Source organism: Cydia splendana, chromosome 8, assembly GCF_910591565.1.
Source record: "Cydia splendana chromosome 8, ilCydSple1.2, whole genome shotgun sequence".
Lineage (NCBI taxonomy): Eukaryota > Metazoa > Arthropoda > Insecta > Lepidoptera > Tortricidae > Cydia > Cydia splendana.
Window position 1 is genome coordinate 1,356,814 of NC_085967.1, and position 25,410 is coordinate 1,382,223.

At 36.7% G+C, this 25,410-nt stretch overlaps 1 protein-coding gene across 1 annotated transcript in view; it reads right to left on the reverse strand.

The window, feature by feature from the left end:
* The window catches only part of LOC134792626 (RNA-binding protein 25-like), a 66,497-nt gene that overhangs the window by 27,101 nt on the left and 13,986 nt on the right, over positions 1 to 25,410 (reverse strand). The window lies entirely within an intron of this gene.

The following is a 25,410-nucleotide window of genomic DNA, read 5'->3' on the forward strand; positions in this document are numbered from 1 at the left end:
CTTTTTGCTAACAGTGTGAAAGGGACAGAGATAATAGAACCCAAGTATTTCGAACTTGTATTAGACCCCGCATGTTGAAATGACATTTGACTATAAAGGTCACTTGAATGTCATTTTGTCTAACTCAGTGAGCAAAATCGCATGCTGCGGTGAAAAAGTATATGTAAGTATATTCCAATTCTATTGTCTCCAATGCCCAAAGGTTGTCAGGAAGAGATCGCTCTTAAGCGATAAGACCGCTTGTTGTTACTTCTATCCAATTGTCTTACTGTAAACTTTTTGAGGTAGGTATTGTAAAATTTTTGAGGTGTGCAATAAAGAGTATTGTGTGTGTGTGTATGTATACGAATGTGCGGCCTCGTACAATATATGGTAGCTCTGGTTATCAAAAACGCGTACTCCCGATGAAGGTCCTCATTATGGAGCATTTAGACATAAACTACATGAGTTACCCGTTTGAATATATGTGATATGTCTGACTGTGTCTCGCGAAGTTTTTTTATTAAAAGAGTGAGTGTTGATCTTAGTAGAAACAAATGAGAAGAAAAAAATAAATAAAATAATTAAAATAAAATATAATAAATAAACAAGTAGAAACAACATAAAAGTAGCACGGTAGCTTTACACCTCGCCGAAGGGTGTGAGGTTCCGCGGGAATCTGCCGAATCCTACACCAGAGCAAGTGACGCCGCAACAGAAAACTGCGTCACGAAAATGATTTTTTAGTACCTATTTAAGATTTTTATTATTGTATATAAGTATATGTTAGTTTGTAAGTATTATTAAAGGTATTTATCTATGGGCCTTAGGGCTTAGTTGCCTGAAAATAAATGCTTTGATTTTGATTGGATTTGATTTACTACAAGCTATTGTTCGGTCCCAAGAGGAAGTGCCCGTCTGCCGGTGTCGTAGGGCGCAGGGCGCATGCGCGGCGGCGCGTGACGCACTGCCTGCCGCGCTCCCACGCGCTGCGCTCGCGCAATGGAACTTGTACGAGTGTAACTAGTTAGTTCATATATTAAAGTCATTTCGATAGTACCTACCTATGAAGTTTTAAAAATGGACGGCATTTGTAAGTACGAATATCTTATTTCATTTTGCCATCATATCACTCTACTTGTGCCATTTCTGACATAGATACTTACCTACGCACCACATTTCGCTCGAGAGTGAGCCGTATCCGTTTACCCGTTATTAGTGTAAGCGAGATATGGTAAAAAAGAATGTCGATATTCAGGTCAAAATTTAAAATGACATGAAAAGTAAATGGTTTGACGAGTAGGACATATTTTTCAAGAAATAGTTAAATAGAAGGAAGGCAATATAACTATGACCGAATATACCCAAGAGTACTCTTTATTACACTGTGCCCAAGTACTCTGGACTTTGGTTACGAAATTCAGTGGCAATTCCAAACTATTTTCAAACGGACACTTTATAATTGGAACTTGTCTTGTAAATCCTAATTAGAAAATTATACTACATATTACTGAAATTACCCACTTTGGTCATAAAATGGTCATACTATTTATATAGTGCCTGTACCCAAAGGTTTCCTGAAACAGCTTTTTAGCGATGAGGCAGCCTGTCATTACCTAAATTTTGTGTAATTTCTACACTATTTAGGTTTTACTTATTGATGCATTCAATAATATTTACTTACTATTCTACTAACACAATGATAATGAGGGAAATTGATGATTATTTACGTAAGACCATTAAACGTCCACCATATTCCATACCATAATACACTGTCCTTTCTCAGAACTTCAAGTAACGCTAAGTAACGAGTAGAACATACCGACGCGTTCTCTTTCCGCATTTGTGGATGTGGGCGCTTGTCTCTAGAACTGAACTGCCAATAATTAGATAAATTCCTGAGTCGATCTCGACGCGTGCGGCTGACGGAAAAGACATTTCCGTCACAGTACAAACATTCAAGCAGTTACTTAACTGCAAATACTGTTAGCATTAAAAATTTCGTACATTGACCCGCCATGTCCTATCTCTATCGCACGCGGTTAATTATATTATATTGGTGTCCCGCCCATGATGCCGGCGGTCAATGCAAGTGTGAGCAGGACGGCAATATAATTATGCGCGTATTTAATGGTGACGGCCAGAGTGGCCAAATATATCGTAACGCCCCTTTGACATCATATAAATAAGGATGTGTTCCGATATATTTGAACAATTTGGCCGTAGCTATCTAATCTATCTATTTGATGATGACTGTTTCCTACTCGTTACCTAAGCTCTCTTATTAGAGTCAACCTTGTGTAAAATCTCAGAAAAATACCTATTAAGTATTGAAAATATAAATGTATTGTACCTACACTTTATTGGACGGTTAAATGAATACATAAGTCTCCTGTTTTTAAGGAACAGGGTATTAACGTTGATGTTGTTGAAGTACTGCTATATAATCTGGACTGCGTCTATATATCTGACAATAATTAGATAAACCCCATTTAAGTCTCGCCTCGCGGCGCGTGCGCTTAAGAAAGGACACTTCCGTCAAGTGACATTTCATCACCGCTCAACTCAAAAAGGTCCTAACAGCCTGAGAAATCCCAAATACATAATACATTCTAGTATAGACTATCCCTAAATGGTAGCAGTTCTAAACCAGAAGTTCTAAGTAAGCAATTCACGCTTTACATAAATTACATTTTAAATTAATTAGCGATACAGGAAAGTGTTAACGTGTAACTGGTACAAATTGAATCCAGTTTTTACAGTAAGGCACATGTCTAATGAAAACATGGACTTCTATATACGTATTCCTGATGGACTACAGATTTGCATTTACTTCTAAATAACTGTATTTGCATACATACTTTGTGGAGTTAGTGGTAGTAAATTACTAGATTATATAATAACAGCTTAGCTAAGTATTTACATAGTTAAGAATAGCATGGTTGTTTCCATCAGCAGTAATACACACAGTTTTTGAAAAACAGTAACAGGAGCCTAGCCAACTAAGTAGGTACACACATACCTACCTCTATTCATCGCCTTTAAATAGTGTTTAGTTCTAAATTTACTACAAAATGTATAGTACATTTAGTCTATTCGTAATATGGGCCTTGCTGCCTGAGTCAAACATTTTAAAATAAATAAATAAAATTCAATAAATCTCAGTTAAATGTTGTCTGGGTAGTCTGTGCCAAAAGTACCTAAGTGCTCTTGGGCCGGATTTTGGGCCGGCCGTAGTTTGGAGACCCTTTGACTATTAAATTAAGATATATGAAAAATTGAAAATAGTAACGTCACTAAATAAAATCGCTTCAAATGTTTTAAGTTCCCATAAAAGCGGATTTTTAATTTATGCAACAGATTCAGAACACAAATAATTTGTATAACTATTACAAGCCCTTCGGATTAGCTGCATCATTGAATATGAATAATAATCATTAATAACTTTATTTACTAACTCTTTATTAATATTATTCAATTTTACTTGTTTATACTGTCGGCGTTAAACAATTTTGAACATTATGCTAATGTAGTAAGGCAAAAAATATATATTTAGTATGCATGAAGGAGCCGAATTTAAATTAGCTCTTGCACCTGGTTAAACATTTCCATACAAATTGAATCCCAGCCGCTGAGACGTTCTCGTCAACAATAATATGATCTTGATTCATCAAGATTGTACAAATACAATACAAAATACAAAATACTTTATTTCATAAAATACACATAAAATACGATGCAAGGGATGGAGCTACCCTCACTACCCTGTAAGCAAAAATATGCCCGTGTTGGGTAACACCGCTCTTCCCTATGTGACATAATTATTAAATTAATTGACCATGCTCTATTTGTCTTTCTTTGTTAATTTTGTTATTAGAATAATAGAAGCATTTTCTGCTGCAGCTCTGTAAGCAAGATGCCTTAACTAGTACACTCACCTACAATAATAAGTTACTCTTCGAAGGCCGCAAAAATATGTGACACGCTCGTCGCTCTACAAATAAGATCGTGACAGATATTTTTGCTGCCTTCGTTGTGTTACATATTATTGCAGGTGACTGTACCTAATCGTTGCATTAGCGTAAGTGTTGTCAAAGTAATAAAGTATGAAGTGCTACTTGTTTAATAGATATTCGTGATTTTCAAAATTACCCCTATTTTCCAAGTTATCCCAATGCACTTTAACCAGTTTAAAATGATTTCAATATGTTAGCCGTAGGTATTCAGTAAATTGGTCAGCATCAGCACGCGAGGGAACATCATTAGAACACACAATTTTTGGGCCAATAATAAATTCAAGTAAGTACTCGTATTATAAGTATTTTTTTTTTATTATTATCTGCATTGTGTGTGTAACTGTCAATCTACCCTCCACCAAACGTTTTATGTCATTTTGATTCGCTCGTCGTAATAAACATATCCGTGTCACGTTACATTCGCTTAAAAACGACGTTTGTTACCTGCATGTTTAATGGAGATACGCCGTATTCGAGTTTAGTTTGTCAGACAAAAGTCAACTGACAAAGCACCGGTGCGCCCCCGTGTGACAATGACATCAAATTGACGTTTACAGCTTCATATAAATAAAGCAGTGGCAGTCGAGTGTGTGTGCTGGCGTAGGGGAAAAGAGGAAGCGAGAACAAAACAAACCAGAGGATACAGGGACGAAAGCTGACAATTTTACTGTCCATGACATTGTCAAATTCCCTATAAAAAATATCTAAAAAGTTTTATCATTGAGAGCGTAAGATTTTATCACCAGTTTAAATCATAACAGGTAGCATTTAATTTAAATAGTACAGTACCTAAGTACAATTTAATTTTAGATTTTTGTAGGCCTCTAAGAGATTTAATTTAGTTTTATACATAGGTATATTTAGTTTATAATAAGTTATTTGTTCGTTTATTACACTGCCATTTTATTAAAACTATATAAAATAACAATAAACAGCGACGTTTAATTAAATTAAATTTCAATTACAGGTTTCCCGCCGATCGATTCTCGTCGCTTGTGCGCGCACAGTGGGATACCGAGCCGATTCCGTTGTTCGATCAATAGCAGAGTCATCTAGAGCACTCATAGCTGACCCACGCCATTGCCACCCCAACACGACCGGCACTTACGCCCTTACTGACACTACCACATACAAACACCGTATAAAAGCAAACACTTGAGACGTAAGCGCCAATTATGTTAGACCTTTTCTACTGTAGCGGAAAATGAGCGCAACAGAACAATGGATAGAACTACCGGTTCCAGAGGTATTCTTTAACAAAAGGGCAAACTTAAAGGGGGTTTATAGTGATTTAAGACCTTTAGGTTCTGTGAAAATATGATGTAATACCGGCTAACAAAAGATTAGGGGATGTTTTCAATGCGAATGTGCAGTGGATTTCAATGGTGTGATGAGTTTATGAAAATAAACATGGCGGTATTGGTGTTAGATAGGGTAGGCACCTATGTGGAACTGTAATTTTAATTGGATTTAAGGATTTAGTTGCACGCAGAACAGATTGGACTCCAAATAGACCTTAATTGGACTCTGAAAGAAGTGGCATTGATTACTAAAAAAATGTACATAAGTAGGTATGTATTGCGTTGCAGTTATTACTATTTTATTATGACCTTCTACTAAAAACACGCACTTGAATATCTTATTAACTTGCGATCATAATCTTAACACACCCAACAAGCTAAAACTACTTAAACCACCCACATGTAAAGTAAAATTAAGATACAAAATAAATTCATGAAAAATGACCAAGAGAAAACTTGAAACTCGTTCCCCTGTGCTATCCCACTGGCACTAATCATTTACAAGACAAAATAAAAACAAATTCCTGTAAGTATGTTTTGTTTAGATTTACTTAAAAACTCGGTATTTTCCTCACATTAGTAGACAAAACACCGTGGGATTAACTCCAAATATTTATCCATCTCGTCAGATTACGGCTGTTTTTATGCGGAATTTAAACAAACACAATTCAGTAACTTATTCCAACAACACATTTCAGAAGCCCATTATTCACGCGCTTATCTCAAAAACTGCCTGTTTTTAAACTAAATTACTACAACTGCTCATCTTGAATGCAAATTCGTCCAAAACAGTGACGTATCAAGATAGTTACTTTCTATTCAAAACCAGTTTAGTTCCCACAATGAAAGGAGCTTTGTCTAAAGGGGACTGAACTTGGAAAGGGGTCACAAATACATATTTTGAACACTTATCATTCTAATTTCAAATACGGTTTTGTGTATGTATTAAATTTCAAAACGTTTTTTGCTTGGTGGAATAAGGATGGGCGCATGAGGACAGTGTTGTTATGAATCGTTGTTATTTATCTATTTGGTGTAACGGGAGACCTTGTTGTCGACACGGTTTTTGCGATATCGCAAATGTTGTTATGTAACTTATTTAAAAATCTTAGCCTGGAAATAAATGTTAAACGTGCTTGCAAAGTTGGATTATGTTTTAGGTATATGGGGCATTATCTATGAAAAGGGACCTTATTGTCGATGGCGCTTACGTCGCGCGGCATTGTATTTCTATATATTATTTTCTATTATTTCTAATAATGGCGTAAGCGCCATCGACAATAAGGTCCCTTTTCATAGATAACGCCACATTTGACTTTCACGAATGCGCTCATTTAATTACATTTAAAAATAAAATATGTTTTTTGTTTTTACATTTTTCATATTTTTGATATTCATCAACACATCATCATGCTCATCTTTTAACAGTCTAGTTACTGTATTACAGATCAAAAGACAAAAATTACTTTTGAGTTACAAAATTGGTAAAAGAGCAGAATGTTTGGGTTGTAAATTAGACAGTCGAACTGTTATTTTACAGTGTCTGAACAAAAAAAACAGAAATTAATTAATATGACAGAACAGTGACGATACATAAAACGTCTTTGGATAATTATCGAAGCTTTAATGAACGTTGTAGAGACCAATTTTGATTAATTAATAATGTTTAGAGGAATAGAAAAAAACACCGCACGTTTATGGACTTATTGTTCTTAACTGTGAATAGCCTGCATTTTGTTTTGACGAAGCGGTCTCAAACAAATACCCAGTAATCGGATCCGGACTATTGTGAGAGGCCCTCAAAACGAATGGTCACATGTCAAGAGGAATCTTTACGAAGATATGGCGTTTTTCTAACAGGGTACTAACTAAGAGTATCGGGTGACCATTGTGCAAATAATAAACTAATTTCGTAAAAAGTGAGTAGGTAGGTTTGCGGTGATGTTTAGGGTTCCGTCAGTCAGAAGGAGAAAAGAAATCTTCATATTTAGGATCACTTTTGGGGCATTCCAGTGTCGATTACGTGACGCTATTTTTTCAATACACGGTGGTATTATTAAGTTCAAAGAACTTTAGTGACAGAATCTTTACTTTTATCTAAACCCTTACTTGCCCCTGGCATACCATCACCATCAATGGAACGTCCGCCTAGCGCCGAAACTCGCGGCATTTCTCCCTTCCTTATAATACAAAGGATTTGGAATGCAACTTAATATCCAAGCCAATCTATACCCTCTTGACTAAGTCATTAAGTCTAGTTTGGAACAAAATACGTAATATAATTATACCGGTTGTCTGACTCGATATAATCAAGTTTTTTTGAAGTAATTAGGACCCTTGGTGTCTAACGGCTGTTTCGACCCTTTTCGTGAAAGGGCGTAAGGTGATGGTGTTTGTTAGTGAAATATTCTTTTGTGAAGTGTTCGGTAGCAGAAGGGTTTTTATTTGGGATTAGGCGCTTTTAATGGTGTAATGATAATCATGGGGTTCTTGTCTTGAGATTTATGGGTTAGTGTTAGGACGAGTAATTTTTATATCTAATTATGCACATACACGTTATATTACAGTGTTATTTTATATAGTGGGCTGATATTAAGCAATTTAAGTATTAACATTATTAACACATACATTCGATTACCTTAATAAATAAATAAAACACAAATACAGTTTAATTAGGTAGTCATTAGCATTACTCATACATACCTACAATGTTTTGTACATATATTATATTTTTTTTTATTTTTTTTCAAAGTGTTTTCATACAATATATATACAGTGGTACTACTAAACGAAATTAATAACTAGCTTAAATCTAAAATAGGCCCTTGAGGCATTGTACCAAGGATGCTGGCTGCATTTCCTCGCTGTATCGCAATTATAATTATTGTACTTTTATTATTTGTTTCACCTAAAACACGAAATACCTACGTTTATATTCAAGCTCCGCTTACGCTAATAGACTACGAACAAAAGACTTAAACGCGTGCACTTGAATCAATAATATCTAACATTATTCACCGAACCGAACCACGATCACCTACGCAAATAATTCTTAATAGAACTTAAGTAGTAACTTTTGTACAAAATATAGATAACAATAAACTTTACACTTTCAATTTAGTAATTTTCATTTAACACTATATATTTATTTAACCCAGCTCAATTATAATACCCTAATGATGCCTACGCCTTCTCGGGATTAGTTTCCAAGCGGACACGAGAGCCGTGGCAAAATGCCGGGACACAGCGAGGAAGAAGATGATGATGACTACTTACATATTTATTTAAGTTAGGTTTGGGCATGTTGAGTCCATATCCTATAAAGTTTACGAAACAAATGAGTTCTACAGTTTTTCACGGACAAAAACCAAACGAACCAAATGCGGAAACGTATTAGTGAATAGAATCAGGCGTTACTTTGCGGAAATCCATACTAATTAAAACCAAAATATTATTTTGCTAATCCGCGAAAAGATAACGTGCTAGTCAATCAGTGCTAACCCGTTATACTTACTTGCGTATTTTTACGTGCAATTAATATTCCCACCCTCCCACCACAAAAATAAATACGCAAATAAATATAACAAACCACCACCAAAAAAATAAACCTCGACACGTGTTTCGCCTCTCTACGAGGCATCCTCAGGAGTTGTTGACGGTCTGACGCCCGGCAACGGAATGACCTGTCTAGAATGGTCGGCCATATTTATACCTTGACCACTCCCCCTACCGTGCAAGTGTGAGTGAGATGGAAAAATTCGTAATAACGGCGATGACGCAACATTCAATTGTTCGTTAAGAATCATGCCCCTATTGTTGTACCTAATTATTTCCAGTTGTTCCAGAACACCCAAACGCAATCCCTTTTCGCAAACATGTAAAATATCAAAAGAATGATTCTCAGATAAAGTGTGACCTGTATCTAATAAGTGCTTTGCAAAATTGGACTTCTCATGATGGTTATGTCTATATGACGCAACATGCTCTTTATACCTAGTAGTGAAACTACGGCCCGTTTGCCCCACATACACTTTATTGCAATCGTCACAGGTAAGCTTATAAACTCCAGACTTTTTCCCATTCTCGATCTTATCTTTGCCATTGCAAAGCTTTGAGTGCAAAGTATTATTTGTCTTAAAGGCCACAGGAATGTCGTTAGACTTCAAAATTTTGTAAATTGCATCAGACAACTTGCCAACATAAGTTATGCTCGCTTTATATTTTTTAATCGGTTCAGAGGATCGTGCCGCATACAACATAGTGTTGACCATAGTATTCCGCTTTTTCCTGATGATACCATCCACAACAGACTTATCGTAACCATTCGAAACTGCTAAGTGATAAATATTATTTAATTCAATCTGATAGTGTTCATCAGAAAGAGGCACAGTCAACATTCTATGCACATAACAATGAAAAGCAGCCAACTTATGCTGCCACGGATGCGTGGAAGAAGCCGGGATAACTGTATCGGTATGTGTAGGCTTACGGTAAATTTTGAACTGATGCCTGTTGTTTTCTAGATTTAACAATCACTAAAGTAAACAACAGGCATCAGTTCAAAATTTACCGTAAGCCTACACATACCGATACAGTTATCCCGGCTTCTTCCACGCATCCGTGGCAGCATAAGTTGGCTGCTTTTCATTGTTATGTGCATAGAATGTTGACTGTGCCTCTTTCTGATGAACACTATCAGATTGAATTAAATAATATTTATCACTTAGCAGTTTCGAATGGTTACGATAAGTCTGTTGTGGATGGTATCATCAGGAAAAAGCGGAATACTATGGTCAACACTATGTTGTATGCGGCACGATCCTCTGAACCGATTAAAAAATATAAAGCGAGCATAACTTATGTTGGCAAGTTGTCTGATGCAATTTACAAAATTTTGAAGTCTAACGACATTCCTGTGGCCTTTAAGACAAATAATACTTTGCACTCAAAGCTTTGCAATGGCAAAGATAAGATCGAGAATGGGAAAAAGTCTGGAGTTTATAAGCTTACCTGTGACGATTGCAATAAAGTGTATGTGGGGAAACGGGCCGTAGTTTCACTACTAGGTATAAAGAGCATGTTGCGTCATATAGACATAACCATCATGAGAAGTCCAATTTTGCAAAGCACTTATTAGATACAGGTCACACTTTATCTGAGAATCATTCTTTTGATATTTTACATGTTTGCGAAAAGGGATTGCGTTTGGGTGTTCTGGAACAACTGGAAATAATTAGGTACAACAATAGGGGCATGATTCTTAACGAACAATTGAATGTTGCGTCATCGCCGTTATTACGAATTTTTCCATCTCACTCACACTTGCACGGTAGGGGGAGTGGTCAAGGTATAAATATGGCCGACCATTCTAGACAGGTCATTCCGTTGCCGGGCGTCAGACCGTCAACAACTCCTGAGGATGCCTCGTAGAGAGGCGAAACACGTGTCGAGGTTTATTTTTTTGGTGGTGGTTTGTTATATTTATTTGCGTATTTATTTTTGCGGTGGGAGGGTGGGAATATTAATTGCACGTAAAAATACGCAAGTAAGTATAACGGGTTAGCACTGATTGACTAGCACGTTATCTTTTCGCGGATTAGCAAAATAATATTTTGGTTTTAATTCGGAAACGTATTGTTTACATTACAAACAATCACTCGATGAAAGTGGTCGTTCAACCGTCGAACAATGGCCGTCATAAGACCACTTATCTGTGAAATATTTCCAATCGCAACCACAATACTTCGTGTCAATGATACACGCCATTAAATCATTATTGTGTACACAATGGAACTAATTTGGGATAAAAACGGAATATCTAAGTGAATGAGACTAAGTTGGATGGTGTAATGCTGTGGCATAATTATAGCAATGTGGCATTTTTATAACGCCAGAAAAACCATTGGAGTAAAGATAAATATTTATAAATGAACAATGAACATTTGTATCTTAATTTAGAGCATTCCTAAAATAATGTTGTAGGTTAGGTATACAATAATTGTGTTATTTAAGCTATTAGGTTTGCACTACATCAAACTGGCAATTCATCAAACTGGCAATTTGCATTCGCAAAATGTTATTGCATGGCAATTTCTTCACTGCAGAGTATAGTTGTGCCGTTCTAGAGAACGTTCTCCGTTTAATATGGAGAATGTTCTCGCACGAGAATGTTCCTTACCTATACAAACCGGAGAATGTTCTCGAGAACGGCACAACTATACTGCGGAGTGACGTTGCTCAGTCCGTCAAATTGTGGTTGATTGGATCTCTAATGCATGCATGCCATCATAATTTGTGAGATCTGCGAAGCACAGATAGTCTCTATTTAGTTTAAAATATAACAAACCCAGCCCGAGTATAACGAGCGCTGCACGCGATCCATTATGACGCCCGACAAGTTTCAGGAAATATATACTCTTTGTTTCCAAACCATTAGACTCGCTTGTTAGCTTTTTACCGTCTGTCATAACCAAGAAAGCTGACTTGAAATGACATGTACATACATGTAAGGTACTTGTTACATATTTGATAATAATAGAGGTGGTTTACAAGAAACGATACTTGAGAAATGCATATTGTTTTGCTGAAGATACAGTTAGGGCGACAATATCTAACAATAGCATGGAATTGTCAGGATAGTGTGCATGAATGTAAATTAATACAGACTCTCTTAATATCTTTTGCGTTTCCCCATAACAGAGAAGACCATATCTAATAACTGAAGCTACAAGCATGAAGCTGAATGTCTGCCACAAGCATTTTACAAGTAAAGTACCATATCAATGATTTTCATTTTTAGATTTATCCTGATACATGTGCCAACAAAAATATCTAAGTTGTGAAAATTTACATACAAAAGTCTATGAGATAAAAAAACTGTAGGGAATTTTCTAAAATAAAAACTTCCTTGAACTGCTGTAAAACTTTTAATATCTGCTGAATAGGTACTATTCTCACTTTTTAGAAATATGCTGCAACTTGCACATTTAGAAGCATTATTTGGACTATTGCGTAACTGTCTAACTGCCGTATTCGAACTTCAAGATATTCACAAGAGACGACACGTATGTACTAGATCCATTCTAGATACGTTATAGTTTAGATATCAACTAGTTCTCTTTTGCAGCGCAATTCGGGCAACCAATGTCACTTTTACGTTAGGTAGAGTAAGATATCTATTAGATGTGAATTGGATCTCTGAGTCCTGACTCCTCGTCCTGAGTGAGTCCTCTAGGACCTGTGGAAATCGTTCAACAGTATCTCCAGAATCGCGCAAATGTCAAATTTGACAGGTTAGATCTTGAACATATCGTTATCGTATCTTGGTGATGTCTAAAAGATGTCTAATAGATGTCTATTTCAAAATCCGAATCGGGCCCTAAGTAGGTAAGTACATACCTACTGCGCTTCACATCGTGCGCTCGCACGCGCTATGCGCTTGCGTCGAGCTTTTTGCCGCGCGACATAAGTCCCTCCATCACGCAAGTCTTAAACGTCACATCGTCATATTATTCTGACAGTTACATATGCCCCTTTTCCTCTACGCTGCGTAATATAAGGCACTACGTATTCCGTGTACGCAAGACTTTTTTGACTGACACCGTGTGATCGCTCTAAAGTTGTTCTTAGATTAGTGCAAGGTGTGATTAATAACAGTTATCCGTTACATATAAGTACGTTACGTTATTTTTAAACTGCCTACGTTATTAGACCCCGCCGACAAAGTAGGGTCCAATTCCCGTTAAGGTAATTTATTTATGTGATAAGAGCGGATAGTTCTTAAATCAGTTATGGATGCTTTCTAAGTATTTAATTTAAGTATACTGTGGTGTGGAACTGGATTGAATTGGTAATAAGCTACATACATATATACAATTTTACAGGATAATCTTACAGAAAAAAATAATATTGGTAACAATAAATGATTGTCTACCAAAATATTGAATATAGATAGAAATTTGTGGAGCTTTTACAGTACCATCTTAAAAAAAAATACTATTACTTATAAGAGTTATAAGAATTACAAGCGCTACTTCGAAACCTTTACTTCGCTAGAAAAAAGTATAATATATGAACCTACTTAAATTAATACAACTTGCAAGACTCACAATTCTCACAAATGCTAAATAAAATTTAAACAAAAGGCATATGCAATCGAGAGCTATATTTATGCAAATCTCACCTGCAAGAGGCCAGTCGGCCGATATTTACGGCTTATGAGCCATCTTATCAGCGGCGATTAATTTCTCGCTTCGCCAACTCCGATCTACAATGATATCTAGTTACTGCCAGTGCCAATCCAGTGAGAAGACGAATAAATAATAAATGATAGAGTTTCATTTCCTTTTCTGTAAACGATTGTCATCTTGGCAAGGCCCCCAGGATTCTGAAGACACTAAGCCCTAAAATGCTATGCAAATAATAAGTCTCTTTTACCTAAATATCTATAGAAATATTCAGTAGGTAGCTGCTCCTACGGACTCGAATCCCAACTATAATTGTAATTACCACAATAGGAATGGAATTACGTTTAAATTAGATTTAAAAAGATAAAGCCCTTGGCCCCAGTCAGATAAATGATACGATACGCTTTAATGATAATAGCATAGCATCGGCGCGGCATGACTCCGAGGCGCGCACAGAGAACCAGTAGGTACTTACTCTTTTATTGAAACATTTATAATTAGGTAGGTTTAGGTGGGGAGTAGGTTAAATATCCAAAGTATTGAAAAATAAAATAACTTTAAGTTGAAAAAAGTAGCAAAGAAATTAATAATAATATAATAATATACCAACTGCAATTTAATGATAAAATAAAAAGTAAAAGAGTCTTAATCAACCTTCCTTTCCAAATGATATCAATCAAATCGTAGCGTGATCTAAATAAAATAACGGTAGTTAATTATAATTAAACAAACGACACGCGATGCGCACGCGCTTTCGCGCTCATTTAAATGTTTTATCGCCAATCAGTGATCATGGAGACGAGAATGACGAGATCACTATTATCTACCTAACGTCACATGTTTAATTTCATTCCCGCTGTTAAGCAACATAATTATAAGCAAATTACAATTAGGTACCTATTAATAGATTTAGTACTTACTAGGTTTCGTACGCACGCATATATTTTACGCAGTTTCTTCCACAGGCTTTTAATTGACTAACTGTTTTTATGTCACTTTCTTTCTTGTTACCGTAGCTGTAAGTTTTATATAAAATAAAGAAAATAAAATAATGATAACGTAGGGTTGAATGGCATCCAGATGTAAGGTCAATGTGGCTAATTCCGTCATAGGAGCTATTCCGTCCACTAGCATTTTTCTCGAACAACGAACAACATTGATAATTTCGTCGACAAAACAGCATTTGCTTTTAGTTTCAGCAATCAAAAGCAAATGCTTTATTTTCCTACGATTGAAAATCGAAGAAATATACGCTCGTGGACGGAATAGCCACTATGACGGAATTAGCCACATTGACCTTAGTGCATGTTTTCCTTCGTGTTTTCACGGAAACGTACGAACGTGTCTCAAAAGGAAATAGCCTTTTAAGCGCGAAATAGTCTAAGTACAAAAAGTACTGAGTTTGACTGAAGTTGTCATGCTGACAAATACGACCGTTTCCGACAGAATACGATGAAAAACAATTAATGCACTACATCTGTAACTATTCCTTGTTGATATCCCGTCCGGTCCGGCCTGTCTATTAGCCAGAACGGTATTCACATTTTAAAATTCGTTATGATACGAACAAACGACTCGCAGTGCATTTCGATAGCCAAGTTCATATAGGTATAACAAGATCAAACGTTCAAACCACATAAACTTGTTAAATCAGAGTCGCAGTCCAGAGTTTGCTATAAAAATGCATCATACTGTTTTGGTTTTGTAACTTTTATTTTAAATTTAAGAACGTAACCATGACAACAACAACAAGAGACAAGAAAGAAAAATTACCACATAAATTACTATATAACAACCCCATCCTATATGTCAAAGCGGACCCCAGGCTCCCATTAGCCGTGGCAATATGCCGGGATAACGCGAGGAAGACTATAACAAGTGAACAATTTTCATTTCTCTTCTGTGTTTACTCCTATTGTAGTCAAACAGGTTATAAAATGCAAGTAATTTTCATGCATGCTCATGAAATCTGGTAAGAGCTGCTCGCCCGTGGTTTATTACGGTGAAATGAAAGTATATCGTTTTCTAAGCAATTACAACCTTAATAGGTACACAAAACATACAAGCGGGGAAAGTCGTAATACAAATAGGTAATATTATGCTCTTTCATTTACATCAAATACCAATAAAACTACAATTTTAATTAATTAATACCTAGCGGAAGGAAGCAGAGAAATACGGTTTTTTTTAATTTGTTTTAAGTAAGGAGCAACTAGCAAGTTGTACTTGCTGGAATTAGAGTAACTAGGAAACTAAGTATATCTATTTAAAATTGTTAATAAGACTACTTTTCTTATTATAAATTGCTTTATTTGAATACATAGCAAATGAGCCACTTGATGGGAAACGGTCGTTTATCGTATATGGAGCTATTTATTCAGAGTCAGAAGTTATTTAAATAATTACACCTATTTATAATCAAGTCAAGTTACAGAGGCTCGTTTCTTCATAGATAAGTAACTAACTTAACGCTGGTACAGTCAGAGCGTGTCAAGGTAATTTTGAACATCTCGCCCGCTTAGCAACTTAAATTCTGCTGCTGACTGTATCAATTTAAATATTTACGAGTTCCTATCAATGATATTGACGTATAAAATATAAACAAGGCTTAAACAACTAGTTACATTTAGGTAAATACCTACTTATGTGTCTAAGTTACTATTAATTGACCGAAGCGTTAGCGAAGGTCTCCGTTTTGACTCGGGCAAACTGCTTTCGTATGTTCTCCTCTACAGGTCGCAATTCTCAACCAATTCTCTTGAAATTTTGTGAGCTAGTTCAGTAGTTAAATAATGTTTTTCGTTTCGTTTTTTTGGAAAATATTGTAGATGGTGAAATTCGCATAAAGGACTTAAGTGCCATTAGCATCTATGGCACTTAAGAGCATTGCGAGTACGCTGTGATGACTCAAAGAAATAAGTATTTTTTGTTTTTACATTTTTTAAGATTCATATCTTAACGCGAGGTATACAGCTCACAGAGCCACTAGTGAGTCATTCATTAAGCTCCTCAGCCCGGGGGTCTCTTGTACCAGAGAGAAAGTAGCAACTTGATGAATTATATAAACTGACCGCAGGGTCTGAACTCACGACCCGCGAGATAGGCCGCGCCGTGAGCGCATGGTTACTTGACCCTACAGACTACGTCGCGGAGACTCCGTATTACGATTATAAGGTCAGATGGGGTAAGAAAAACATAAGTTTATTTTACCCGGGCCAAGAGTAACAGTATGAGGATTCCCTACAAGTGTTAGTCTTGCCCCAGTCTTAGTCTTATTCCATGTTACATCGCAAAATTCAAAACTTGTACACATTTTGTACTAAAAAGACAAGTGTGTAGATTAAAACCAAGATTTATATGGGTATATACAAAACATGTACATACACTTATGCGTGTGTCTAAGGCCCTTACGATAAACGATATCAATTTTTAGAGAAACGTTGATATCGTTTCTCTAAAAATTGATATCGTTCGTATAATATTTAAATAAGAAATAAGCTGGTTTGAATACTTTATAGTGTTAGTGGTGGTACTTAACTTACTACTATAACTGTTCCAAATTTTAGGTAGGTATCAGCGTCAAACGCTCTCCGAGAAAAAACGCATTTAACCGATATGTAAGACCGAAGGGATTTCATAAATGCTCCGTGAACAAAGTTAAATTTCAAAACAGAACACTAAAAGCCTCTTGGTCATGGACGCAATGCTAATAAGTTAGCGTGGGAGCGTTCATGCATGCTGATAATTTTGGATACATCAGTGGTTTTCCGTGATCTGTCTATTGTAAGAGGTCTGCGTTTGAACCGTAGTGGAACTATCAAGATACAAGTTGTCTGGTTGGTTAGCTCGCCAAGATGCTTCCATGGACATTAGGACTTCCACGTTTCCAGTTTAATAAAAAACGGGTCTTAACATAAATGTCTATAAACAGCGACATATTTTAATAACCATTAACCGCTTATCGTGGTAGTAAATAATGAACTCTGGCATTATAAGCTCTATATGTTTTGTTTTTATTTATATAATTGTATTATATTTGTATGTATGTATGGTATGCTATTATATTATATTTTGTTGTTGTTGTTAAATTTCTCTGCTTTGTCTAAAGGTACCCATATAACCATTCCAGTCGCAGAATCACAAAGTGGTAACTAAATGTCAGATGTGTCGTAACAGAGTCCACACAATGTGTCTAGAATTGTTTCGAAACAAAGTGTCGTCGCCGTGTCTACACTTTTCCGTAACAAGGTGTCGACACATTTGTGTGCACTTTGCGTGCGGTTTGCGACTAAATCTGACAGCAAATTTGTGACAGCAAATGTCAATATAAAATACCTCTTGAAAACCAAGGTTTGTCAAACTACTATTAGTGTCTCGTGTGCTCGTAATTCTAGTAAGTCATCATGGGCAATGCAAATGATAATAATCGACCGAAACCATATAAACACCCAACACCCGTCAACCTTTTACAGAAAAGTTTTTAAAGAAATTCAATAAGCTACTTAGGTCAGGCAACGAATGCTCCAAAAGTTGTAGAGGGAAATGCTCGGAACACAATTTTTGACTCCGTAACTCGGTTTGACAAGTTAGGAGGTGAACATATCAAAAGTCCCCGGCCGTAGCCCTTGAGCGGGGGGGAGAGAGGGGGCTTTGAAGGTCCCATTTTCCCGTTTTTCGATTATATCTCGGAAACTATGCATCTCAGCGACATGGCCACTTATACAAAATGAAAGTTAATTTAATTTGTTACAAGTTTATTCAGTCAATTTTTTCGATATGTTGAATAGTTTTTGAGATATCCGCTCTTGAAAGTTTATTTAGGGCTCTCAATTTTATCTTGATATATCTATATCAGTGAAGGTGCTAGGCCGTGTTTGGTATCGTTTTCGTATAAATCTGGGGTGCTGAATCCATTTAAGATATCACATTGACACCATTCCACAAAATAAAAATAAATCTTTTTAGGGTTCCGTACCTCAAAAGGAAAAAACGGAACCCTTATAGGATCACTCGTGCGTCTGTATGTATGTCCGTCTGAATACACAAAATAGTTCTTTACCTATAGATGACAGGAAAACCTATTAGAAATGTGCAGTCAAGCGCGAGTCGGACTTAATGTACGGAACCCTTAATACGCGAGTCCGACTCGCACTTGGCCGGTTTTTTTGAAACTCTTCTTGACGCTTAGTGCAATGCTAGGACCCAATATAAATATAACATTATACTACCAAAAACAAACACGTCTATATACAAAAAGAGCACTTTTGTAACAGCTATTCGAGTATTTAATCACCTTCCCGCTGATATTAAGGCACTTGAAGACAACCGATTCAGGGTAAGGTTGAAAAACTGGCTATTAGATAAAACATTTTATAGTCTGAAAGAATATTTTGAGCATTAATTGGTATGTAATTATCTTTGCAATGTTATTTAAGTTTAGTTCATAAGTTATTTAAGTATTGCATACCCGAAATGGGTAACTGTTGAAACTAATTGTATCATGATTACCATCCACAAAATTTAATGTACACAGTACTGCAATAAATCATTCTTATTCTTATTCTTATTCTTAACCGCTGAACCGATTTCGTTGAAATTTGGTATAGAAATAGTTTGCGTCCCGGAACAGGACATCGGATAGATCTTATAACCAAAATCATCTTTTGAAGGTGTGAAAAGTGGCGTGGAAATTTGTACGGGAAATCAATAACCGCTGAACCGATTTATATGAAATTTGGGATGGTCTACATCTTTGATTTAGTTAAAAATGATGAAAAAACCGGGCAAGTGCGAGTCGGACTCGCGCACGAAGGGTTACGTACCATAATGCAAAAAAAAAAAAAAAAAAAAAAAAAAAAGCAAAAAAAACGGTCACCCATCCAAGTACTGACCACTCCCGACGTTGCTTAACTTTGGTCAAAAATCACGTTTGTTGTATGGGAGCCCCATTTAAATCTTTATTTTATTCTGTTTTTAGTATTTGTTGTTATAGCGGCAACAGAAATACATCATCTGTGAAAATTTCAACTGTCTAGCTATCACGGTTCGTGAGATACAGCCTGGTGACAGACGGACGGACGGACGGACGGACGGACGGACGGACGGACGGACGGACAGCGAAGTCTTAGTAATAGGGTCCCGTTTTACCCTTTGGGTACGGAACCCTAAAAACATGACTTCAAACCTAAACTTAAACAGTATTAACTTCAAGAAGTCAATTCTGAATTCCCCCCTACACCTCATTTCACACCTTTACAGGATGATTTTTGAGATAACTTATTATATCCTGTCTCGGGACTCAAAATATATGTGTACCAAATTTAAATTAAAACTGTTCAGCAGTTTAAGCGTGAAGAGGAGTTTAAAAGAAAGTATTTTAATAAGTTTATATGTTTTTACTTCGGAATGGTGTCAATGTGATACCTTAACTAAATTTGGTACTGCGAATTTATACGAAAACGATACCAAACATGGCCTCGTAGCTTTACTGTTGTAGAAGTCAAAATAAAATTGAGAGCCCTAAATTCTTATTACTTGACCAAACTTGTGTAGAAGGAAAAGGTAAAATAAAAGTCTTCGGCAGGAATATAAGACACAAATATTTTTTTTTTTTGCGTTACTATTTCATTCATCAAATATAAACATACCTTGATTATACTATTCTAGTGAGATCCTCATAGATAAACAAAAACATTTACTTAAAAAATTACAAGGTCGAAATGTCACGGAACTTGTGAGAGTAATATGTGAAAAATATAAACTTTTATGACAAAAAAAATCTGGACACAATTTAAGAATCACCCAATTGCGTCGAGGAATCATCTGTATTTTTGCTTGTTTCATTACCTCCTCGCTTCTTTTTTGTCCTTTGTATTCTGTAGCAATTTGTTAGATCTGAAAATAAAGATAACTTGCGTCGTCACGGATGTCGATTTATAGGTTTTAGGGAGTGCAGAATTCGAAAACGATGATCATTTTATAATCCAAGATGGCGGCTACGTATTATGTCATAAAAGTGGAATCCAAAATAGTCATCATTTTCGAAATCTGCGCCCCCTAAAACCTATAAAATGACATCCATGACGACTTTTATGACATAGTGCATGGCCGCCATCTTGGAATCCAAAATAGTCATCATTTTCGAAATCTGCGCCCCCTAAAACCTATAAAACGATATCCATGACGACTTTTATGACATAGTGCATTGCCGCCATTTTTAAATTGAAAATGTTATCATTTTCGAAATCTGCGCCCCCCAAAACCTATAAAACGACACCCATGACGACTTTTATGACATAGTGCATGGCCGCCACTTTGGATTCCAAAATGGTCATCATTTTCGAAAGCGGGGCCCCCTAAAACCTATAAAACGACATACATGACGACTTTTATGACATAGTGCATGGCCGCCATCTTGGAATCCAAAATGGTCATCATTTTCGAAATCTGCGCCCCCTAAAACCTATAAAACGACACCCATGACGACTTCTATGACATAGTGCATGGCCACCATTTTGGATTTCAAAATGGTCATCATTTTCTAAATCGGGGCCCCCTAAAACCTATAAAACGACATCCATGACGACTTTTATGACATAGTGCATGGCCGCCATCTTGGAATCCAAAATGGTTATCATTTTCGAAATCTGCGCCCCCTAAAACCTATAAAACGACACCCATGACGACTTTTATGGCATAGTGCATGGCCGCCATTTTGGATTCCAAAATGGTCATCATTTTCAAAATTGGGGCCCCCTAAAACGTATAAAACGACATCCATGACGACTTTTATGACACAGTGCATGGCCGCCATTTCGGATTCCAAAATGGTCATTATTTTCGAAATCGGCACTCCCTAAAACCTATATATCGACACCCATCTCGACTTTTATGACAAAGTGTTTTGCTACTATCTGCATGCAAGACATTTCTATTATTTTTACGTACAAAAATGGCCCCCTGTCAACTTTCAATCGAGATTTAATCGATAATTTATTCGATTAATATTCAGATTAATTCAATTTCAATCTATGTTAGGTCGACTAAACTAATCGCGATTAAAATTTGAGAATTAACTTTTTTTATTCCATTAATTAGTCGAATAAACAGTTAATCGATTAATGCCCATCTCTGACCACGGCATTTTTACACTTTGAGAATATCTGAAAACAAATCAACACAAGGAGCCATTTTGCAAATCCAGTAACATACCAGTAACTTTGTTATTACTTTTGACAGCGCGTGTCATGTGTCAACACAGAGTCGACACAAAGTCGAAACATTGCAACTACTTTGTGACTGCAATATTTCTCAGCCTTAAACCATATTTATACATCATAATTAACAAGTTTCGTAGTATGTAAAGCGTTATTTCTGTTATTTAAGTATAGTATACGCATCGAAGTACTAAAAATGCTTCAAATAATATAGTTATGAACACAGGCACTGAGAAGTAAACAATTTCATTTCCGGCTAAACTAAAACAATGTGGTGGCGCGTTGATTATATTACACTTAGTTTATCAAATCACTCGAGCAGTTTAATTCCCCATAATAATTTAAGTCATATTGTAATATAAATGCAAACAATATATAATTACGTCTTGTAATCCGTTTTAGAGATGGCGTATTAATGTCACTTATTTTTATTTAAGTATTTTTCCATCTGACAGTTTCCATTTGACAGGAACAAAATGAACGAATGAACGAATGATTTTGGCATAAAGTAGTCGCAAACCCGAAACAATGTGTGCACACGGCGACCACACTTTATGTCACTTTGTGTCATGTGTCGACCCTTCCCCATTTCTGGTAACTGTGTCGACACGGCGACGACTCTGCGACTGGAATTGTGACCGAAACAGACGGTGTCGACACAAGATGTGTCAACACCGCGTCGTAACGGCGACTGGAAATGGTTGTATGGGTAGAGAATGCCTAATGGCACTAAGCCCGCCTTTTGTACTATAAGCTTTTCTTTTTTACAATAAATACATAAATAAACAAATTATAATATATGCATTCATTGTTGTAGAGCTCAAGTCGCGGACGGAAACTAGTTTTTTTAATAACAAACAACTACCTAGTTCCGATTTAGATCACGACTTAGTGCTTTAGTGCAAGACTCAGGTAATGCTCTTAAATTATAGGATTACAGCTACGTAAATACGTAACTAGGTTTAAAACTATAATAGAACCAAGAGCCTGTGAACTATAATTTGGGAACCCAAAGTATAGGTATAGTATAACCGTATTTAGTTGTCTTCCGGCATAGAGGACAAAGTGTGGTATTCACTTCATTAATGTAAATTTTCTATGAAAATAATTATTATCACGTTCATAAGCATCAACTCATATATGATTTAGTTCCCAATGTAAGAGCACTTACCTACCTATAACTTAGCATCCATTAAAGTTATCCAAGTCCTTGACTTGGGCCCTAGAAGCCTAGAACTTTACCTGTGAAACTTGCAACACGGTTCAGACAGCCTAAAACAGAGATGGTGAACCCATGGCAATCGTGCAAAATAATTTTGTAATGTTAATTTATTTCTGTGCGTTGTCGTGCCCTAACACTAACACTAAGTATGTTTATCGGTGTTTGTGTAAAATAAATTGACAGTTACGCCTTGTATTTCAATAAGATTACCGTGCTATCGTATAAATCCAATAATTTTCATGATTTAAGAATACTTTTATGTACGTGGCTCCATATCTCAATCACATTTTTACACAAATACGGCAAAACAAAAAAAAAAACAATTTTCATAATGAAAGATTCCTTTGTTTCCTGTGAAATTCGCTTAGATTTCCAGGTTTTAGGAAACAAATCGCAACGTGCAAATCTGTAATATCTATATCAGTACCTACCCGTAAAAAGGTTCGCTACCCCTGATCTAGCTATACCTACTAAAGTACCTACTCCTAACATGGCAGATCAACAGTACTACGACCACCACCTCGTGCCGTACGTTGTACTAACATTACACCCCTTTAACGGTTTTGGCTTTACAAACGGGACGTTTGAATTGGAACTTTAATACTTTCAGTATAGATGCGTCTTTGCTTGACATGTGCCGCTAAACCTACTTACATTTTAACACGCGGACCGAACTAACTAAACCATAATAGTAAGAATGATATTACTTTAACGAAATGCAACCGGTGGAAAGAGGACGGAGAAAAAGATTCCATAACACGAGAAGAAAAGTTGTGTGTCACCCGAAACCAAAGTTCATCATCAATCAACGCTTCATGATTCTAAGAATTTTACGCATGCTCTAAAATTTTTGTTCTTTATTTATACAAATACAGTAACTGCATGTCTCTATAACGATACCCACTCTTTAACTGACCCATTTGTTCTGGATAGTTGCCAAAATACCTCAAAAGTTACTCAACTCAAGTCTAATAATGTTAGCAGAAACAAACTAGTAAATTTTGCTAGCAAATTAATTTTGCTGTTACTTTTCTTGTTAATTTTGCTCTTAATTTAAAAACTTTTAAATGCCCTAAGTTGAAAATTAATCACCTGCGAATCCTGCAATTATATCCCGGCTTAAATTCTGTCTCGTCTAAAATTTAAAAAATAAAATAAAAAGTACTTACAAAAACTAATTAAAAAAATTATCCTCCTCAGTCTCCTAAACATACACAAACATAAATCCACATTGTCACAATCACATCACAAATCCCACTAAAACAAAATCTTTAAGTCCAATTGGAACCATACACGAGTTACGGAAAGTTTAAAACTATAAAAACGCGTTCACGAGACGTACGTTCGTACGCGGGTGCGCGAGAGGACTGAAGTTTCGAGTTGGACTCGACCGTTGGGCCCATTCGTAGAGACGCGCTCTACCGTATTGGACTTAAGGTTGTAGTGAATAAAAAAATAAGGTTTAAACATTGTAGTGAATAAAAAATAAGATTTGAAGTGGAGTGCGATGTATTGCGGAAAAGTAATAATTTATAATGTTTTTAATAATTAATGGAAATAATGTCACGGGTAGGATCTGCCGTAAAACATTGGACTTTTGGAGTACAAGGGTCCTCTTGTTGGATTAACCTGGTTATTGGGAGCCTAGTGGGATGTGGAGAAAAGATAAGGCCAAATAAATAACATGCAATTTAATTATGTATACTAATTTGATACATGGCACACCGCCTAAGCGGGCGCTAGGGACAATGTGATATAACTATGCAAGCCATCGGCGGCTGCAGGCCGACGCTATGGTAATTCCTAACCTACGATCGCGAGACGGGCGAAACGCGGAGTTTTGGCCAAAACCTAAAACGAAAGTCTAGTGCACTCACGGATACCGGGTGTAGCTTTCATCCTGGAACTTAGCGTAGCAGGTAGAACATTGTAGGCCGGCGGCAGGCGTTCATCGAGCCCCAGCTGTGACAAGCTAAGGCGAGAACAACCCGCGGCGCTCGGAGTTTCACGGGAAGGACCCGCGCGAAGACACCTTGGAATCGTCGGGTGGCAGCATAGCCATCCGACACACGGCCTGCAGATCAGGGCCGCGTCCTACGGCGTAGAAGCAGCGTCAAGATGACGCTCAGCAGAATCGGGGGCGCGCAACGACGCGCCAGGAGACACGACCACCAGCCGTGCTCATGTCCATCGGCGACACGGGACGCACTGGGTAAATTACGCGCACAATTCACGCACAGCGATATACGCACATTACAGATCGGTCTCCCACCAGCCGGACCAGGCGGCGGAAGGAGACGAGGCAATTCCTTTCAATCTTTAACCAGGAGCCATCTACATGCTAGCGTATTCCCATTCCAAGTGTAAGTGCAGTTCCAAATCTTCACCTACCGGTCACGTCGCGTTTCGATTCACATCAACACATTAAACGTCAAGCCAACTTAAATCTTTTCCAAATCAAATAATTCTCAACACATATAAATGTTCATT